At 44.0% G+C, this 19138-nt stretch overlaps 1 pseudogene; it reads right to left on the bottom strand.

The window, feature by feature from the left end:
* Positions 1–605: 605 nt before the first annotated feature.
* On the bottom strand, positions 606–1765 carry LOC111543578 (annotated as a pseudogene).
* Between the last annotated feature and the right edge of the window lie 17373 nt (positions 1766–19138).

Raw genomic sequence — 19138 nt, 5'->3', positions numbered from 1 at the left:
AACAGGGTTAAATGAGTGTTAATGGCTGAACGTTTACCAAATGCTTACATCTGCGATAGTATAAATATGGATTATTAAAGGTGTCTACTCAAGTATAAAATATATGCAAAACTCTCATAGGCAAAATGTTCAAAAGCCGGGAAAAAACTTTTTTTTGTTTGTTTTTTTAACTTTTACAAGAAAGTGCAACTGCAGGCTCTCTTGAATGATCTTCTAGACAGTTCCACAGAAAACTTAGCAGTTTGGCTCAGAAAGTAGAGTTCCTCAGGAGGAATTAAAGTTCTTCCTAGAATACAAAGCAACATTTCAGGCAGCTTTCTGAAAGTAAACCATTAGCTTATGACTACACAGTGAGACAAACTGGAACGTGTAATAATGAAGGCTTTCGCATTTGTCATGATGTGCTTTTTTTTCTTACCCCAGGACCTCTAGCTGTTTTGTAATGTTATATAAAGTAGTTACAGCACTTTGTCCAGCACTGAGAGCAAGCAGGAAACGAATCAGCTAGGAGAGAGTCAGAAGTGCGTTCGTGTGTTTCATTGTTTTTCAGGTCAAATCTCAATACCTGCAAGTAAATCTTTAAAAATATATAACAGTTTCTCTGTTATTTTCAGGACTTTATGTAGTTAATGGATAATCAGAGTGAAAGAGGGCTTTCTATCAGTCATCAGTGATACATTCTGTCACACAGTCAGATTTTCAGCATTTGTTCAGCTGCTGCTAGATGATAAAGGAAGTTTTCTGTTGCTGGTGGAAATCGTTTTTGCTTTAGTGCCTCCAAATTAAGGACTCTCTTTTCTCCATCCGCCGAAACTTCTGAAAACAGTGCTAGGTTGGTGAAGATTTCCCTTGTTTTTAGAGCAATATCCTGTATCACCTGGCTGTCTGATTTCTCTGAATCTTCTGCAGACTGAACAATTAGCTGACCCATTTCTTTGTGCAGTTTGCCCATTGCCATGGCCTCTTTTGCAAGGGGAGCAATGGTAATCTCACTCTCTGCCAGATTCACAAATACATCATAGAGGTCTGGTCTGTTGCTCACCTCCAAGTCTACAAATCCACCGATGTAACCTGTGCACATCTACAAGGCTTCCAGCTCATCGGCGTTGAGGTGCAGGTAAGAATGAAGGATGGTCCAGTCCTGTCGGTGTCACACCAGGGCAGGCAGAGTCCTGGTAAACTCCTGGACCGCTTCTCTTTTGGGGTGATACACTACAATCCTTTTCTTTAGCATCAGTGCTGTGTGTAAGATAATAGTTTCCATTCCAAACTGAGATACAATGTCTTTGATGGAGCCAGCCAGGTAGGCCTTTCGGACATCAAAATTCTTACTAAGGAAAGAGCCATTTTCTTCACTCTGGCATATCCCCTTTGTGAGAACTGCAACATAACTCTCCATCATTTTAACTGGGCTCCCATGTTTCAGGTACCTTCTATACAATATCCTAGTGAAGGCAGCATACTTCACTGGGTTAAAATCTTTGGTGGTCAGAACAATAGAAAAATGAGGCACCTTTTTCAAAATGGAAGACTCTGGAACTTCAATTGTTGTGATATAAAACCATGTTCTTCTGTACTGACCAAAGACAAAGTGATGGAGAAGTTTGTTTTCATCTGTAAGGCAGCATTTTCTCAGTAGCAGGTTCCTTAATGTGGCTGTCATGGAAGGGTAACACCACACCAACAGAATTTCTCCATTTGTGCCCTTTTGGATCAGCCCAACTCCAAGCATCAGCTGAGTGTCCACCACCTCGGCCGCAGCCATCTTCCACCGCCGCGGCGCGCAGCTCTGGCTGCCGCCTTTAGGACCCGCTTCGCACCCGAGCCCCACCTGTAATCCCAGCACTTTGTGAGGCTGAGGCAGGTGGATCACTTGAGGTCAGGAGTTCAAGACCAGCCTGACCAACATGGTGAAACCCCATCTCTACTAAAAACACAAAATTAGCTGGCCGTGGTGGCACATGCCTTTAATCCCAGCTACTTGGTAGGCTGAGGCAGGAGAATCGCTTGAACCTAGGAGACGGATGTTGCAGTGAGCCGAGATTGCAGCATTGTACTACAGCCTGGGCAACAAGAGTAAACTCAGAGAAAGAAAAGAAAAGAAAAAGAAAAGAGCAAAAGAGAGAAAGAGAAGGAAAGAAGAAAGAGAAAGAAGGAAAGAAAGAAAGGAAGGAAGAAAGAAAGAAAAAGAAAGAAAGAAAGAAAAAAGAAAGAAAGAGAAAGAAGGAAGGAAAAAAGGAAAGAAAGGAAGAAAGAAAGAAAACAAGGGTGGCTACATTAATTTGAGACAGAGCCGACTTCAGAGGAAGGAAAATTATGGGGATAAAGAGAGTCATTACATAATGAGAAAGAGGTCACTTCTCCAAGAAGATATGACAATCCTTAATTGATATATGCCTAACAACAGAGCATCTACATATGAGGGGCAAAAGCTGATAGAACTTCAAGGACAAATAGACAGATTCACTATTACAGTGGGAGACTTCAGCTTCAGTAATTGACAGATCCAGCAGGCAGGAAATCAATAAAGATATAGTGAAACTGGACACCACCATCAGTCACCTGGATCCAACTGACTTTTTTTTATTTTTATTTTTTGAGATGGAGTCTTGCTCTGTCGCCCAGGCTGGAGTGCAGTGGCCCGATCTCACCTCACTGCAAGCTCCGCCTCCCGGGTTCACGCCATTCTCCTGCCTCAGCCTCCCCAGTAGCTGGGACTACAGGTGCCCGCCACCTCGCCCGACTAGTTTTTTGTATTTGTTAGTAGAGACGGGGTTTCACCGTGTTAGCCAGGGTCGTCTCGATCTCCTGACCTCGTGATCTGCCCGTCTCGGCCTCCCAAAGTGCTGGGATTACAGGCTTGAGCCACCGTGCCCCGCCCCAAATGACTTTTTAGATTACTTCATCCATGAAGAGCAGAATACATATTCTTTTTAGGGTCACATGGAATGTTCACCAAGATCCACCACATTCTGACCCATAAAACACACTTCACCACATTTAATGGGATAGAAATCATACTAAATATGCCCTCCATTCAAATTATGGAACTGAAGTGGAAATCAATAACAGATAGCTGGAAAACTCCAAAATTGGAGATCAGACCACACACTTCTAATAACATATGGGTCAAGAAAAAGTCTCAGGGAAAATTACATATTTGGAGCTAAATGAAAACAAACATACAACTTATAAAAAATTTCTGGGTGCAGGAAAATTGGTGCTTAGAAAGAAATTCATAGTATTAAATGCATATTGTAGCAAAGAGAAAAGATCAATAATCTGAACTTATACTTTATGAAACTCAAAAAACAAGAACAAATTAAATCCAAAGTGAGTGGAACGCAAGAAAAAATAAAAATTAGAAGAGAAATCAAATAAATTGAAAACCAGAAATCAATAGAGAAAAATCAACAAACCAAAATGTAGTTCTTTAAATTAATCAATAAAATTGATAAACATCTAGCTGATGAACCAAGAAACAATGAGAGAAGATAAAAATTACAAATAACAAAAAGAAAAGAAAGTCCTCACTACTGATCTCATGGATATTAAAAGGATAACAGATGAAGATTATCAACAATTCTCTGCTCACAAATTTGATAACTTGATGAATTGGACCAAGTCCTTGAAAGACACAGTCTACCAAAACTCGCACAAGGAGGAATAGTTAACCTAAATAGATCTCTATTAATGAAACTGAAGCAACGATTAACAACCCTCCAGAACAAAGCACCAGATCTAGATGGTTTCACTACCAAACATTCAATAAATAAATGATACCAATTATCTCTAGAAAATGGAAGCCCAGGGAACACGGCTTATCTCTGGTCTAGGAGGCACTTTATTCTAGTAGCAAAACAAGACAAACGATTTTGAACCAGGATATTGAACTAGCCTGCACTGCTGAGCAGCTCCTGAAACTCAGCCCTGGAAGAACTGGAGAAGCAAGAAGGAAACATGGCTTATGGGACCTGTGAAAAATGGTAAACCTCCCTTAGAGACCAAGTCGGTTTTGGACTGGTGTGTGTGGAAGGTTGATGTTCACAGGTAGGAGAGAGAGCGACATAGAGAAAAGTGTTTTTGGTTTTCTGACTCCATTGCTATGGGCCAACTGAGGCTCTTACCCCTTCAGGAAAGAGATTTGTCAGCGGCTCTTTTTTTTTTTTTTTTTTTTTTTGTGAGATGGAGTTTCGCTCTCTGGCCAGGCTGGAGTGCAGTGGTGCAATCTCAGCTCACTGCAACCTCCACCTCCCCGGTTCCGGCGATTCTCCTGCCTCAGCCTCCTGAGTAGCTGGGACTACAGGCGTCCACCACCACGCCCGGCTAATTTTTTGTATTTTTAGTAGAGACAGGGTTTCAGCATGTTGGCCAGGATAGTCTTGATCTCCTGACCTTATGATCCCCCGCCTCGCCCTCCCAAAGTGCTGGGATTACAGGCGTGATCCACCGTACCCGGCTCTTAATCCGCCAGTGTGGCAGCTGCGATGTGACACCTGGACCCATATAAGCTTCCCTGAAGAAAAGAGTAGATGAAAACAGGGGAGGACAAACCAGATGATCCCGGGGCGTTCCTTTTCCAGGTTTCCTCCGCAAACCTCCAGAGGTAATGATTGTCATGGACTCCCCAGCACGCTGCTTAAAGAGACGCATTAAAAAGAATCCCCTAGACAGAAGATTTGCCCGGTGGAGTATAAAACAAACAGGGGTGATCTTAATGAGTTTTGGGGACGTGCTGTTCTGCACTCGGGGCCCATCCTTCATTTTGTCGAGACCAACAAAGACTGGGGCCTTCCTCAACAGGAAGGTCCGAGGCCCCTCTCCGCAGCCCCCTCATCTGCATGCGGGTTCCTCCCCACACGCCTCCCCTGTCCCTGGGCCCCGTTCCCCCCTCCCCACTTCCCCACTGCATATGTCTGACCCCACAGCTTCTCTCCTGGAAGCTCAAGGAATCCTGGAGACTCAAGTAATCCTGGAGACTCAAGGAATGTCATTTCTTGAGCCGCACTCCACCGCGAGACGTGGTCTGACAAGGTCCAGTCAGTGAAATCAGTGTCCAGGTGACTGTGTATTTCAGGGATCCGCCAGAAGAGACAATAAAAGTCCCGCCAGTTTTAGGGTCAAATATGCAAAAACGCAGAGACCAACCAGACACAGTGGCTACTTCAAAGACAGTCTCTGTGAAGTCCCTACTTAGAGAAATTCCACTCCGGAAAGAACCCAAAAGCTATACAGTAGTTACCTTTTCCTTCTCTTTATTATTGTGGCTGTGACCTACCTGAGGAATAGACAGTTATGGTAAATAAATGTAAAAACCACACTGTGAAGAAACGGTAAGCTGCACTGACCTTAAATCCAATCATGGTCTTCTGCGTGGGAGGCAAGAAATCTACCCACTGAACCACCGATTCATATAAATGGAATCACACAGGAGTATCAGACAGGTACATTGAAATAAATTTGTTTTAGATGTTCAAAGAGATGTTTTTATAGGCATCTTTTGCTAAACATTGTGTTTGGAGGGATTCACCCATGTTATTGTGTTTTTTCATACTTTGCCTGGATTTTTGTCGCTGTTTGCTTGTTTTTGTTTCCTGTGCATGAGGTCATTTTATGACTACATAACAATCAGTATTAAATTCTTCTGTTGATGAGGACTTACATTGTACCCAGTTTTTCCTTAGTATAAAAATAAGGTGGCTATGAGCATCTCTTGTAGAAACCTTGTTGGATGTATGTGTTCATTTCTCATGGGTAATGAATGAAAGTAAATTTCCTTCCTTATAGGGTAGGCTTAACTCTGTAAGAAACTGCCAAATATTAGAAAAGGTGTTGTGTTAAATTGCAGTCCAACCAACGTCACACAGCAGTATCATACACACTCTGGATGAGGAAGAAGGAGGGACAACGACTTTCAAAATCAGGTTTTCTATGTTTCCCTTCATTTTCTTGCAAATCTTTAATGCATTTTCGAAGGTGGCTATGGGGACACCAAGTGTCATCATTGGTATATTCAAGTCTTGCCACAGAGCCATGGAGAGATACCCCAGGGAAGCCCAGCCAAGTGTCAGGCTTATAAACACCAGGCAGGAATAGATGCCTATTGTCTTGTTTTTCTAAGACCAGCCGAGCGGGCGCAAAAGAACCAGCGGGTAGGCAAGTGTAACAGCAAAACTGCACAGTTTATTCTTGGTCACCTAAGGTGTGCGGGAGAAGTCTGTCGGCCTCCGGCAAAGGAGGCCGGCAGAATCCCCCGCGGTGGGGCTCTCGGACAGACTTCCCACAGTCCCGACATCCCGACAGGAGTGGGGCTGCAAGAAGGCCGCTGGGCTGTGAGAAGGCCACGCGGCTCAATGGCGGAGAGCGGCTTTTCTAGGAGTGGGAGGGCAATAGGTGGGGCATGGGCGTGTCAGGGGCGTTCCGCAGGTGCGACCAGGTAAATCTTGGTCTCTTCAGATTGACTTCACCTGGCGCATGCCCAGTTGGTCTGCACCCTCCCAGGCGCCGGCTGCCTTTTCGCGCGCCAGGGAAGAGTTGGTGGTGAAGAAGAACCCGGAAGTGCACCATCTTGCCTCCGTTCGTCCAAACACCTATGAAATGAGAAGGGTCAGGTGATCCCTCCCTCTCCTGTCATGTCTGTGCATCTCTTTGCAGCTGCCTTGTCACTAAAAACAATTGCTCCCACTTATTTTGTCAAAGATAAAGCCAGACATTAGTTAAAGCAGAGAAAACAGATTTTATTCAGTAACTACTGACAGTAGAGGAAAGGTTGGAGCTTGGTTCCCATTTATGCAGAGGTGATGGCATTATAGGGGGAGAGGGAGGAGAGGGAGAGGGCAGGGGGAAGGGCACAAGGGAAACATTACAAAAAGTTGCTCAGTGTAAACTTCTGCCTCATCAAGCCAGCTGTGTCTGCCAGCTGGCAATATTAGAAGATAGGATTCTCACTTCCCACAGAGACTGGAAGACAGAGGCTCAGTACTTTTTGAGGACTACAGTTCAAAGGAATGGCTTTCAGATCCTAGGGAAAGACACGCTGGAGTCCCTAGGAGATACACATCTCAAAGGGATGGAGGAAGGATTCCCTTCTTGCTAAGTGTTACAAGAAAGGGAGATCCTCAACTTACCATCATCAGCAAGTATTGGCTAGAACTAATAGCCATTCTCCTGGCAGCCTTGAGCTTTCTGGGGTAGGCATTTTAATGGAAGCCTAGGGCCATCCTTGGGACAAAGCCTTATGTTCCTAGATGCCATGATAGAGTCTGGTCATCTCTTAGCCCAGAGGTTTAAACTGAGTTATTGTGTGCTGAGTTTGGTTGCCATTCTCCCATTCGATGGCCTGGATTTTACTGGACTCTGTTAGATGGATAAAGCCGTTTTCAGTGGTTTTCAGGCAGCCCAGACAGAGTTATGGAGACCTGAATGAAAATAAGAAAACCCATGAGATTTAGAGTGGGCCCCACAATAGGTATCCATTATCCATATTCAAGGAGATGGACACAAATATTTCTAGGTTTTGTCAAAATGGAAAGTGGCTTACAGACTCAGGATGAAATTCAAACTTATATTAGCAAAGTATAGAGCTTATTGATATATTTTAAAATGAAAGCCATGACAAAATGACAATCCACAAGTGGCAATGGTAGGTAGGGATTTGGAAGAGCTCCATAATGTCAAAATTAACCTCATTTTGTGGGGAAAAGAAAGAGAGATCAGACTGTTACTGTGTCTACACAGAAAGAAGTAGACACAAGAGACTCCATTTTGTTCTGTGTTTGAGATGCTGTTAATCTGTGATCCTACCCCCAACCTTGTCCTTGCAAGAGACATGTGCTGTGGTGGCTCAAGGTTTAACGGATTTGCGGCTGTGCAGGGTGTGCTTTGTTAAACAAATGCCTGAAGGCAGTATGCTTGTGAAAAGTCATCACCATTCTCTTAATCTCAAGTACCCAGGGACACGTACACAGCCAAAGGTCGCAGGGACCTGTGCCTAGGAAAGCTAGGTATTGTCCAAGGTTTCTCCCCATGTGATAGTCTGAAATATGGCCTTGTGGGAAGGAAAAGACCTGATCGCTCCCCAGCCTGACACCCGTGAAGGGTCTGTGCTGAGGAGGGCTAGTGTAAGAGGAAAGAAGGCCTCTTGGCAGTTGAGATAGAGAAAAGCATCTGTCTCCTGCCCATGCCTGGGCAATGGAACATCTCGGTGTAAAACCCGATTGTATTGTTCTGTTTACTGAGAAAGGAGAAAACCGCCTTAGGGCGAAAGGTGGGACTTGCTAGGGCAATGCTGCTCTTTATGCACTAAAAAGGTTTATGGAGATGTTTACATATGCATATCAAGGCACAGTACTTTTCCTAAACTTATATCACAGAGATCTTTATTCACAAGTCTTACTGCTGACCTTCTCCCTACGATGATCCTATTATCCTGCCACTTCCTTTTTTCTAAGATGGTAAAGATAATGATCAATAAATACTGAGGGAACTCTGCCAGTCCCCTGGGCCCACTTTTTCTTTCTCTATACTTTGTTTCCGTGTCTCATTTCTTCTCTCAAGTCTCTCGTTCCACCTAACGAGAAACGCCCACGGGTGTGGAGGGGCAGGCCATCCTTTCACATTTTTTTTTTTTTTTTTTGAGACGGAGTCTTGCTCTGTCGCCCAGGCTGGAGTGCAGTGGCTTGATCTCAGCTCACTGCAACCTCCGCCTCCCGGGTTCACGCCATTCTCCTGCCTCAGCCTCCCGAGTAGCTGGGACCACAGGCGCCGGCCACCTCGCCCGGCTAATTTTTTGTATTTTTAGTAGAGACGGGGTTTCACCGTGTTAGCCAGGATGGTCTCGATCTCCTGACCTCGTGATCCGCCCGTCTCGGCCTCCCAAAGTGCTGGGATTACAGGCTTGAGCCACCGCGCCTGGCCTATTTTAAGTGAAACTTCCACATGTTGCTACAGTAAGGGAAAGGAAGCCAACATTATGCTGGAATATATTAATTATCATGGGATAAACAGGCAGGACATGATGCTACATTTATTAGTCACTTCTATTGATAATATTTGTGAAGGTTAATTTTTGCATCAATTTGACTGGGCCATGCGGTGCCCAGATATTTGGTTAAACATTTTTTCTCAGTGTGTCTCTGAGGATGTTTCTGGGTGAGATTGACATCTGAATGGGTAAACTGAGTAAAGCAGATTGCTCTCCCCAGTGTGAGTGGGCCTCATCCAACCCACAGAAGGCTTGAATAGAAAGAAAGGCTAGAAAGAAGTCTTTCTGCTTCATTGTCTTTGAGCTGGGACATCAGTCTTCTGCTTTATGCCTTGGACTTGGTCTTGAACTATATTTGACTCTCCTGGGTCTACTCAGGAGTAGACCTTGGACTTCTCTGCTTTCATAATCATATGAGCCAATGCAAATCTCTCTCTCTCTCTCTCTCTCTCTCTGTGTGTGTGTGTGTGTGTGTGTGTGTATCCTGCTCATTTTCTTTCTCTGGAGAACTCAGACTAATGTAGTAATATATGCCACTCGCCAGTCTTTGTCTCTATGCTTTTAAAAGGTATAAAATAAATAAATAAAACAAAACTCTGGAGGGTTCTCAAAGAAGAACAGCAAAGGAAATGAATTCTGGCAGATTTTGCACTAAGGACATTCAGGTGTGAGGAAAACATGAAAACCACTATGCTAGGGAAAGCAAATGCTGTTGAGAATGTCTCAAAAACATATTACACGTCAATAGGTAGGCTTGACCTTCAGGTTAGAAACATTTTCCTTTAAGTGCACTTTTTGTGCAACTTAAGATGAATCTAGGACTTTCACGATGGATGTGTGTGTGTGTGTGTGTGTGTGTATACATATGTACATATACATATATGTAGTGTGTGTGTATGTATGTGTGTATATATATATTATAGAGAGAGAGAGAGAAAGAGAGAGAGAGAGAGAGTGTCTTGCTATCTTCTCCAGCCTGGTCTCCAGAGCTGGACCTCAATCACAGGCATATATCACACAATAGAGTCATATATATTCAGTAGGTTTGGGGGAAAGGCCATACATATTTCTGAGGGGTATTGAGTTCATGTGCAATGGATACATATATGAACATGCACCCCATCTTCACATTGGGAAGGGATTTTAGCATTAAAATGAGGTGGAAATTGGCTCGTTATGTCAAAAGATGAACTACTGGACACGAAGTCGGTTTGTGTGCAGGCCCTGTAACATGGCTGAAACTGGCTTGAGGCCTGCAGTTGCTTATCAGGAGAGAATGGAAGGCCACTCCTCTGTCCCATCAGAGGTCTAGTGATCTGGGTTGTAAATCCAGTTGAGAATTGTTGGGAAGATTTTGACAATTTGCCTGCTAGCTCCTATTGTTAAGGAGTTTAGCAAGAGTGTGGTTTTTCTTGTAGCCATAGAAATTTAGGAAGTTGCTGTACCAGTCCAGCCTTGAATCCTTGACCTGTAGGTAACTTTTGTTTCCTTAACCTTAGAAGCTCTCTTAGTCTACAATGGCGCATCTATTTTCGTCCCTCAGATCATACCACATTCCTCCTGGACTGGGTGCCTGGCCAGCTCTGAAGTCCTCGAGCTCTGACTGAGAGAAACAGATGGGCAGTAAGTGGTGAATCCTCCTGAAATCTGGACCTTTCCACTCTTTGGTTGAAGGCCTGGAGTTTGCTTGAGTTGTCCTTTCCAGCCTTCCCTTCCTACAATGGAGGTTTTCTGTCTACCCTGTGGGTAAGAGACTTGAGTTTCATGAGGAAAAACTGCCCTTTCCACTTCTGCCTCAGGTCAGAAAGTTTGGGTCACAGTTAGGCAAAGCGCTGTGTGGAAAGCTTCTGCCTTTTCTGTCTCTGTCCCTCGTCAGGAAGGTCTGGGTCAAGGTATTGGCAGGTAGACATCGGTGGTTTTGTTTTCTGTAGCATGCTTTTATGAAAGTTCAAACCTAGCTTTTCATTTGTGACTAATTCTTGTTAGTTCTTTTTTTTTTTCTTTTTCTTTTGAGATGGAGTTTTGCTCTCATTGCCCAGGGTGGGGTGCAACGGCATGATCTCGGCTCACCGCAACCTCCACCTCCCAGGTTCACGCAATCCTCCTGCCTCAGCCTCCCGAGTAGCTGGGACGACAAACATGTGCCACCACGCCCAACTAATTTTGTATTTTTAGTAGATATGGGTTTTCTCCATGTTGGTCAGGCTGGTCTTGAACTCCTGACCTCAGGTGATCTGCCCACCTCAGCCTGAGATTACAGGCGTGAGCCACTGCACCCGGTCCTTGTTAGTCCTTGGCTGGAAAATTCATGGAGGTGTGTTCTCCAGCCCTGAAGAAAAGAAGTGATCTGCTTCCGCTGACCCATTCAGGTGCTCCAAGTGACCAGGGATGCTGCAGAGGTGTCACGATCACTACTCACCATGTCAAGGCGGCCTCATAGAGCATTTCCCTTCAGAAGAATGTCTTTATGAACCCCCTTTTCTGCTCTTCTGGGAGGGTGTATGTGGGACGGGTCCCCCAGAGCACATGCATTCTGTGGCCACCTGGTGGTTAGAAACAGTGGGAACCACTGAGACAGCTATACACAACTCCGGTGTTATCTGTAGGAGTGACTTCATAAGTACTGCACTTTGACCCAAATCACATTGCAGGCCTTGGTCATCTTTGCAAAGCTCCTGAATTATGGGAAATCAAGCTTCAAAATCTGAGCACACTTTGAAGAAACAACCGCCTTTAGAACCACCAGCTGTGTTTCTGTATAATACTTATGAAGCATCCTCTTGTAAATATCCGAGAAACCCGACCCACCTAACCAGAAAAACTAGTAAGTAGAATGGAGAAAACGGGGATCTTTTGAAATGTCTAAAATAATTTATTAGGGCACACAATTGGAAAAATTTGGCGTTAGAATCAGGCAAATTAAATGGGAGACTTACTTCCAATGATACCTAGAACTTTCTAAAAGAACTTCTGAGAAAATTGCCTCCATTGAGGATATAAATTGGGGATATCTGACACTTTTTCTGAATTGAGAAATATTGAGGAAGCTTTATCTCTTTCACCTCCAACTGCTCCTTCTCCTGCCCCTGCACCTGCATAGTCTTTCTTACCTGAGCCTTCCTGTCCTGCCTTGCCTCTTCTTCCATCAGCATCACCTGAGGAAAGTCCCTAGGGCTCTGGCCTCTTCCCTGAAACTTCTGTTCTAGCAGCCCCTTTCATGGTAAAACCCACAGGAAGAGGGGAGCCTACCATTGTGTATACCGCTTCACCATAATGTGAATTAAGAATATTGTAAAAGACTTCCCTTTTCTAAATTGAAATACATTTTCCTCTTCTCTTTCTAAAGCAGGCTCTGCTTTAGATTTAGATGTAGATTGGAGGATAATTCAGCAATGCACTTAAAAGGCCAAACAAATCTGTCATTGATATTTTAAATGGTTGAAAATAATTTATGTATGTATGTATGTATGTATGTATTGAGACAGGGTTTCACTCTGTCACCCATGCTGGAGTGCAGTGGCTCCATCATGGCCCACCACAGTCTCAAACGCCTGGGCTGTAGCAGTCCTCCCACTTGAGCCTACAAGTAGATGAGACTACAGGTGCATGCCACCACACCCGGCTAATTCTCTGACTTTTTATAGAGAGGAGGTCTCACTGTGGTTTCCAGGCTGGTCTTGATCTCTGGGCTCAATCAATCCTCCCGCGTCAGCCTAACATTTACACTGACCACAGAGATGCATTTGGAGAAGGTGATGATTTGGGAATGGTTTAGAAGCAACATAGATTTCTTATTTCACCAGGTCCACCCAACAAAAATTACCAGTAAGTCTCTTACCTCTTAGAAGCAATTTGAAAACCCAAATCTTTGGCCATCATCAAAATTACTGGTCATTCAAAATTAGATACTCCGGAGAGCAAGGACAACCGTTTTGCTGATGCGGCAGCTAAGAATGCAGCTCTGAAGGTGACATCAGACTCAGAACTTCTCTAAATGACCTTGCTGACTTATGACCCATTGAAAACCTTATTAGAAGAAGCACACGTGGGATCTCCAAAGCAGGAGATAGATCTCTGGAAAGATAAAGGGAACAAGCTCTGTTTTTTTTTTCAGAAACAGCATATGATATGGGCCCAATGATACAATGATCCACCCCTTAGGCTTCAATTACCCTTTTTAAAGTAGTTTTTAAGCTGACTTGTTGGAATTCAGACAAAATGATAGCATGGGAAAAGCAGTGTATGGAAAACCATCGTCTACGATTGCACAAAGGGTTTATTCTTGTGGTACTGTCTGTTCTGTCCCAAACATAATCCTGGAAGATCCCTTCATGGGTCACAGGGACATTGTATCTTTAGCACCCTTTGAGTCGTGACAGTTAGACTTTATCCAGCTGTCTCCATCTCAGGGTCACAGATACCTTCTGGTTGTAATTTGTATGTGCTCTCACTGGGGTGAAGCATTTCCATGCCGATGAGCCACAGCCCAAGCAGCAGGCAGGCTGTGATGAGAAAAAATCATTCCTCATGGGGAGTGCCATCTGATCTCCATAGCAACCGAGGAACACACTTTATCAGACAGGTAGTTGGATCCATTTGTAACATTTGGCCTACGTGCCAACGTTTCCATTGTGCCTGTCACTCCTAATTCTCTAAACTGGTGCAACTCAAAAATGGTACAGTAAACACTCAATTGACAAAGCTAACAGAAGCTTTTAACCTTCCCTGGCCAGAGATCACCCACTGCTTCTGGAAAACTTCCACTCTCTCCCTTTGAAATAATAACAGGAAGACCCATGCAGTGGTTAGATGAAGGCGCTTATGAACCGGCACTTCTTAAAGGTAACATTCTCCATCATTGCTAAGGTCTCACAAAACTTCTTACCAAGAGCTCCAAATTAATAAAGAATGGTTTTCATAATGAGCTGCTGGGAGGTGAAAATATCAAAAATTATGCATATAAACTGGAGATGTTGCTTACTGGAAACAACATCAAATAAATATTCCCTCCAAGTCCACTGGAGGGCACCAAGTAGGTATTATTAATAATAATTTTTTTTTTTTTTGAGATGGGGTCTCACTCTGTTGCCCAGGCCAGAATGCAGTGGCGCAATTATGACTCACTGTAGCCTTTAACTCCCATCTTCGTGCCTCAGTCTCCCAAGTAGCCGGGACCAGAGGTGTGGGCCACGGCACCTGGCTCACATCAGGTATTATTGCCCAATCTCTGTGGCAGTAAACATAAGGGCGTTGACACAAAGATTCATGTTTCTCATATCCCTACCAGAGTGGACATCTGTCAGTGGAGGTTTTCACTTAAAGGCGACCTGCAATATTCCTGACCAAGATGGCAAGTAGCTGACATCTGTTGTAGTCCACTTTTGCCAAACATACCAGCTGTATAACCAGTTATTCACAATTCCAGTGCTTACTGCAACTGAAAGCGTTGGTCTATTTTTCTATTGACTGGAATACGTATGCTGTTAGGGCCTCTTGAAGTTGTAGGGGTCCTCTCTTGTTGATTTTGGTAAAATCACCTTATATGTATATTATCTTAAGATACGGCACACTAGTTCTATTGCATGTGTGTGTATATACATATACATGCATACATGTACATATATAGCAAAATGCCTATGATCAGATTTCTGTTTTACTCTCCCTAATTAATTTGATTACAGCAGGAAGGGATAATTCTCTGATCAGAATCTCACAAACCATTGCCACTGTGGGAAATTTGACAAGGTGCTGAGTTCACCACCTTAAACCACCAACCATCTTTGACCATAATGATTCATTGGTACATCCTGTGCTAAATTTCACCAGTATTCCTCCTTATTGCACTGACAATGCAAATCAGGGTCACATCAAGCAAAAGCTGTTTTTCGAATCTGTCTGACTCATCCTAACCTTCCTGCCCCACGTCTCAGTTTAAACCATCATAATTGTACTGTCAAAATAACTGCCTGTAATCCCAGCACTTTGGGAGGCCGAGGCAGGAGGATCACTTGAGCCCAAGAGTTTGAGACTAGCTTCCTGGGCAAAATGATGAAACCCTGTCTCTACAAAATATACAAAAATTAGCTGGGCATGGTAGCGCCCACCTTTAGTCCCAGCTACTCAGGAGCATGAAGTGAGAGGATGACTTGAGCCCATGAGTTCGAGCCTGCAGTGAATCCTGATGACACCACTGCACTTCAGACTGGGCAACAGAGTGAGACCCTGTCTCAGAAAGTAAATAAATAAGCTGGGCATGATGGTGTGTGCCTGTAACTCCAGCACTTGGGAGGCTGAGATAGGATGATTCATTGAGCCCTGAAGGTCAAGAGGTCAAGACTGTACTGGGCTATGATGTTGCCACAGCACTCCAGCGTGGGCAACAGTGAGACCCCGGCTGAAAAAAAACCAAAAATCAGAAACAAAACCAACCAAACAAAAAATTGTTGCCTCACTCTGAAATGACAGTGGTAAACACCATGATGCTATTGGAAAGTTAAGAGAAAAACACTTCCTTCTGCTATCAGGATGCAACCTGTCCTCTTGCTCTAACATGTCTGACCATGGTTTAAATGCCAAAAGCTGATGTACCCAAATTATACTACACTTACCTGTTCTGCACCAGCATTTATTTTGTCTCTGGAGGAGATTACCATCCATGGCCCTCAAATATCTAAAGGCATGGAATGATGAAGTGCAATGTCTTTTAGGATATTTGGTCACCCCTATATATAGCTCTGAAGAAACTCAACATTGGATGAATGGCAAAGCCAAGGCGGGTGGATCACCTGTGGTCACGGTTCAAGATCAGCCTGGTCAACATTGTGAAACCCCATCTCTACTGAAAATACAAAAATTATCTGGGTATGATGGTGTTCACATGTACTCCCAGCTACTCAGGAGGCTGAGGTAGGAGAATCACTTGAACCCAGGAGGCAGATGTTGCAGTGAGCCAAGGTCATGCCACTGCACTTTAGCCTAGGAGACAGAGCGAGACTCCATCTCAAAAAAACGACCAACCAACCAACAAAACAAACAAACAAAAAAATTGGATGAGTATCCTCAAACTTTTCACTAGGCATGCCCACCACTCTATTTTATTAATAGATCGAGATCCTGTTGGGGGAAAATTTGCTAATTACCTGCCTGGCCATTAAGAAAGTAGCTCCATACATTTTTGGGGGGACACCCTTTTGCTTTGATGGGATGTTGCTTCCCATGGTTAGAAATCCTTCTTTAGCCTTAGGTAACATTGCTGATAAAAACTGGGCATGGTGGCTCTGGCCTATAATCCCAGTGATTCAGAGGCTGAGCTGGAAGGATCATTTAAACCCAGGAGTTCCAGGCTGCAGTGAGCTATGATGGAGACACTGCACTCCAGCCTGGGCAACAGAGTCACTCCGTCTCTCTGAAAGAAAAATAAAGAGTCCAGGCTTGGTGGCCTATGCTTGTAATCCCAGCACTTTGAGAGGCTCAGGTGGGAGGATTGTTTGAGCTCAGGAATTTGGGACCATCCTGAGCAAGATAGGGAGACCCTATCTCTTAACAAACCAACAAAACAAACAAACAAACAGAAACCAAAATTAGCCAGGTATAGTGGTGCATGTCTGTAGTCCCAGCTACCTGGGAGGCTGAAGTGGGAGGATTGCTGGAGCAAGGGAGGTTGAGAGTGCTGTGAGGCGAGACTGCAGCAGTGCAATGTAGCCTGGGCAACATAGCAAGACCATGCAAGACCGTGGAAAGAAGAAAGAAAGAAAAGAAAGAAAGAAAGGAAGAAAGGAAGGAAGGAAGGAAGGAAGACAGAAGGAAGGAAGGAAGGAAAAGAAAGAAGAAAGAAAGAAATATTGCTGATGAAATTGTAGCCTCTTTCACAGCTCAACAAAAAGCTAGTAAGGTTGTACTAGATAATTGCATCACTTTAGATGATATATATTTTCAAAGACAGTATTAGCCTTATTTAAAAATGGGTAGAACCTGGGCTCAGTGGCTCATGCCTGTAATCCCAGCACTTTGGGCGGCCGAGGTGGTTGGATCACCTGAGGTCAGGAGTTTGAGACTAGCCTGGCCAACACGTTGAAACCCAGTCTCTACTAAAAATACAAAAATTAGCCGGGCGCAGTGGCGTGTGCCTGCAGTCCTAGCAACTTGAGAGGCTGTGGCAGGAGAATCGCTTGAACCCAGGAGGCAGAGGTTGCAGTGAGCCGAGATTGTGCCACTGCACTCCAGCCTGGGAGACAGAGAGACAGTCTGTCTCAAACAAAACAAAACAAAACAAAAACAACGGGTAGATACAGCAGCACTTACAAGAGTTCATAAAAGGAATTGTACATTGTCGACTGATAGTGTGGAGAGAGCAGCCGTCTGCCCACCTGGTTGTGATCTCTGCACAACGCTTGCCCACAACCTCCTCTTCCACTTAGTACAACACAGCCCAGAACACACAAAGAGAGAGCCGCAGCCACAGCAGCCTCCACAGCCCGCTTTGGATGGTAGATTTAGCTGAGCAGGGAGGTGGATGTGTGCTGGTTACAACGTCTTGTTGCGTATAAATATATAAATACTTCCCATGAAGTAGAACTTCATCTAGAAAAAAATTAGAAGTCATTTGGCTACAAGAAATCATGAAAGAAGAACCGGGATGTGATGTTTTCCCTGATGGTTTTAGTTGGCTCCCTAATGGAATAGGAATAGGTTCCCTTACTGTTCTGGTCTACAGATTCTCTTTGTGAATCTCATTCTTGTGTGCATTATATGTGTTCTACTCAAATTATTAATGTTATATATTTCCTGTTTTACTTCTGAGAAAAGTGATTTTGTGGTATCTGAAGACTAGAGATGATTCAACAAGTGACAGCTGTAGACTTAACTGAGGTCTCTTTCTCATTTCCTCTCCTGGCCTCAATGTGGGAAAGACCATCTGGGAATGAGCCTTCCTGACAAAGAGGGACGCCTTGGCTGAGCTTTTGATCACCAGTGCTTTCAAGAAGAAAGATTTTTAAAAGAATTTTTATCTGAGGAATGTGAGCCACTTCACATGATCAGAGAGACATTAAATCAAGACAGCAACCACTTTCTGATTCCTTCCTTTTGAGCTATGTATTCAACTGTTGGAACTGCTTGCTATCACCCTAGGTAGCTGTAAATTAATCTAATAATGCCACACCAAACACTATATCCCACACCCCATAACAACGGATAGCCAAGCTGTCATCAATGCTATTTCTGAAAACCAATGAGAATTCCAGACAGGCACCTTTCTATCAGCCCATCGTGCGTCTTCCCTTTTGACCTTTAAAAACCTGCTTGTGACAAAGGCCAAAGGGAGCTCAGATCCAGGGTTCTTTGGCTGTGAGTCTTCCAGGCAGCTGTCTTCATGTTGGCTCAAGTAAACTCTAAATCATATTTTGTGCTTCAGCGTCTTTTTTTTAGGTCAACATGTTCAGCAACAGTAGAATAAATAAATAAGTTGGCCTATATTCATACAAAGGAATACACACAGAAACAAATAACCACATGAATAACATGAACAATTCATAGATGTAAGACTGAGTGAAAGAAGTCAAACCTATGCCTCTGCTCCTGAGACCGACTTTGCAAAAATTATAACTGGGACAATTATCACAGCAAAAGAGATCCAACCTAACTGACTCCACCTTGCTTCTAACGTCCAAGCTGTCCTTGTTCATTCCTGGGCACAGGCCAAAATAACTTTGAGAGGAACTTAGTTTATGATTTAGCTGTGAAACAAAGATGACAACAGCCCTTTCCCAAAACAAACCCCCTTCCTACCTGGGGACTAGACTGCCTTTGCAGGACTAACAAATTAGCCATGATGTTAGAAATGATGGTTTAGGAGTCACACAGCCTCCAGCTTATGATTCTAAACCTCCCCAAATTGTTCCTGGGGATCACATCACTATTGTAAAACATAAGATCGGTACATGAGATATTTTGTAGACACTACACTCGATGCATCAGCTGGCACCACCCAGATGGATAAACCAGCTCATCTGATCTTGTGGCCCCCACCCAGGAACTGACCCAGCTCAAGAGGATGCTTTAGCTCCCTCTGAGTTCATCTCCGACCTGACCAATCAGAACTCCCAACTCACTGGCCCCCACCCACCAAATTATCCTTAAAAACTCTGGTCCCAGAAT

Source organism: Piliocolobus tephrosceles, chromosome 1 (assembly GCF_002776525.5).
Source record: "Piliocolobus tephrosceles isolate RC106 chromosome 1, ASM277652v3, whole genome shotgun sequence".
Classification (NCBI taxonomy): Eukaryota; Metazoa; Chordata; class Mammalia; order Primates; family Cercopithecidae; genus Piliocolobus; species Piliocolobus tephrosceles.
The sequence above is the reverse complement of the archived record's forward strand: the minus strand, read 5'-3'. Positions and strand labels throughout refer to the sequence as shown.